Source organism: Anneissia japonica, unplaced genomic scaffold (assembly GCF_011630105.1).
Source record: "Anneissia japonica isolate Jap-2015-1 unplaced genomic scaffold, ASM1163010v1 scaffold1594_len1068242_cov183, whole genome shotgun sequence".
Lineage (NCBI taxonomy): Eukaryota > Metazoa > Echinodermata > Crinoidea > Comatulida > Comatulidae > Anneissia > Anneissia japonica.
Window position 1 is genome coordinate 675,108 of NW_022722535.1, and position 2,022 is coordinate 677,129.

Here is a 2,022-nt window from a genome sequence, read left to right on the forward strand (position 1 = left end):
CTGTATATCGATACTGAATAAAGTACAAAGGGCAATATTGAAAGTGAAAATTCTAAACTTCATATAGGTAGAGTCGGGTATACTAAGACTAGATAGGTCATTTGCAGTTACCGGCCTGAATCTATGCAACTCACTACCAGTGAGCAAATTCAAAATTTTCCCATTTTTGCCTCCTCTGTTTTACTTTCTGTCTGTATTAAAAATATACATTCCATTTTCGTCCTCTTTCTGTTCTTGCGCATATTATGTTAAGCCTATATGTGCGTCATATAAGTACTGATATGCAACCATCGACGAGTAGACCTATATTGGAGTAACTATCAAGTAAACATGAAATTAGAGGATGGTAAAATTATCAGACATGAAATTAACAGAGAGAAAAAAGAGCAGTCTTGTAACGGTATGTTATTATCATGCACTTTGCCTTATTCATTCTAATGGCTAAGATAACAATAATATAATTACGTGACAAGTAGGCCTGCTATCTGTAATTGGTATCTGTATGATTTGACAAGCTCGCTTTGACAGAATGTAATTATAATGGGAAATATTATACACGTTAAATAAGTAATTGGTATATGTTTGTACACAGGCATGTAGGCCTAGGCCTAATGTTGAAATATGCATACAGGTTCTAACTGTGGAAAAACGGTAGTGCGCTTTGGGGTGTATGTTATAGAGAACAACTCCCTGGTTAAAAGACCAATATAATCTTGACTAACGTACACAGGTGAGAATGAAACGTGTCCATATTATAGTTATTTAACAGTAATGTAAAGTAATAATAGTAATAATAATAATAATAATAATAATAATAATAATAATAATAATAATAATAATAATAATAATAATAATAATAATAATAATAATAATAATAATAATGGTGGTGGTGGTAATTAGTAGACATTGGTATGTAGGCCATTAATGCGATCATAGAGCTAAAATGAATAACGTACAAAATATATATCACTCGTTTAGAAACAATATGCGTAGTTCATCAGTTAAGTAAAAAGCTACACGAGAAACCAGTCGGGAAACCACTATGTTCCAAGAACTCTTAACCTAATGATTAATACAACACTTCGGGTGGAGGGCTTCGGAATGGATAGTAAACAGTTGACCATCAACAGATCTCAAATTAACTCCCAATAATCCGTATGCGTTTCACAGGCTAATCATTAGCAAAATATATCAATGGCCCGCTTCGCTACACTTAATCGCACTAAATTGCGAATTTATGGCTTTTAAAGTGATTCAACTAATTTGTAAATTAGTTTCAGACAATCTTCTTTATTGCATTTAATTAAGTAAGTATTTTATGGCATCCATTGGGCACTGTATCATCTATAATAGTAATGAAGACTTTCACCAGTACTTGTGATGTCTTACTTTATCTCACTACATACTTCGAACTTAGCAAATTAGGAAACGGGTTACCTCATACTCAGCATTGCAGTCCTATATTTTTTAAAACTGTGCGTTTATGATCTCGTCTATAACGCGGAATTGGTATCGCGTGATACGCATGCGTTAATTTCTCGAATTATGATATTGCTGGTTATGTATTCTAAAATTCTACATTATATCGATTTAAACTATATACATAAATTCGTTTAAAATGGAGCGTAGAGATGTATAAAATAACAGAGCTAATGAACTTACTAAGTTTTCTGCAGGTAACCGTCCATCAATAAACATAGTAACACATAATGATCCAGAGTGAGTTTTCGACACGACGTAGTGTTATCGCCTTAAACTGGCCACTACCTTTCGCTACTCTGATACGCACACTGTTCCTACAATAGCGTACACAAGCCTTTATACTCGCGATCTCGCCTAGTACATTTCACGCATGGGGGAGGCATTTCACCGATTCTCATTTAAATACTGCTTTAGCTCGATTGATCGTACAGTTCAAACACAAATGACGTGTAGTAGAATTTGGAATAAAACATAGGATAGGTTCATACGATGATAGTATTTGCTTGGCAAAGTTAAGTGACATAAACCTATTTACTGAAG

At 33.8% G+C, this 2,022-nt stretch overlaps 1 protein-coding gene across 1 annotated transcript in view; it reads right to left on the bottom strand.

Annotated features, from left to right (window-relative positions):
- Nucleotides 1-1,774, bottom strand: part of LOC117111943 (muscarinic acetylcholine receptor M3-like) — a 73,374-nt gene extending 71,600 nt beyond the window's left edge. The window contains exon 1 of the mRNA XM_033254991.1: nt 1,663-1,774. The gene's annotated coding sequence lies outside the window, so the exon portion shown is untranslated. The remainder of the gene's footprint in view (nt 1-1,662) is intronic.
- Nucleotides 1,775-2,022: the final 248 nt, after the last annotated feature.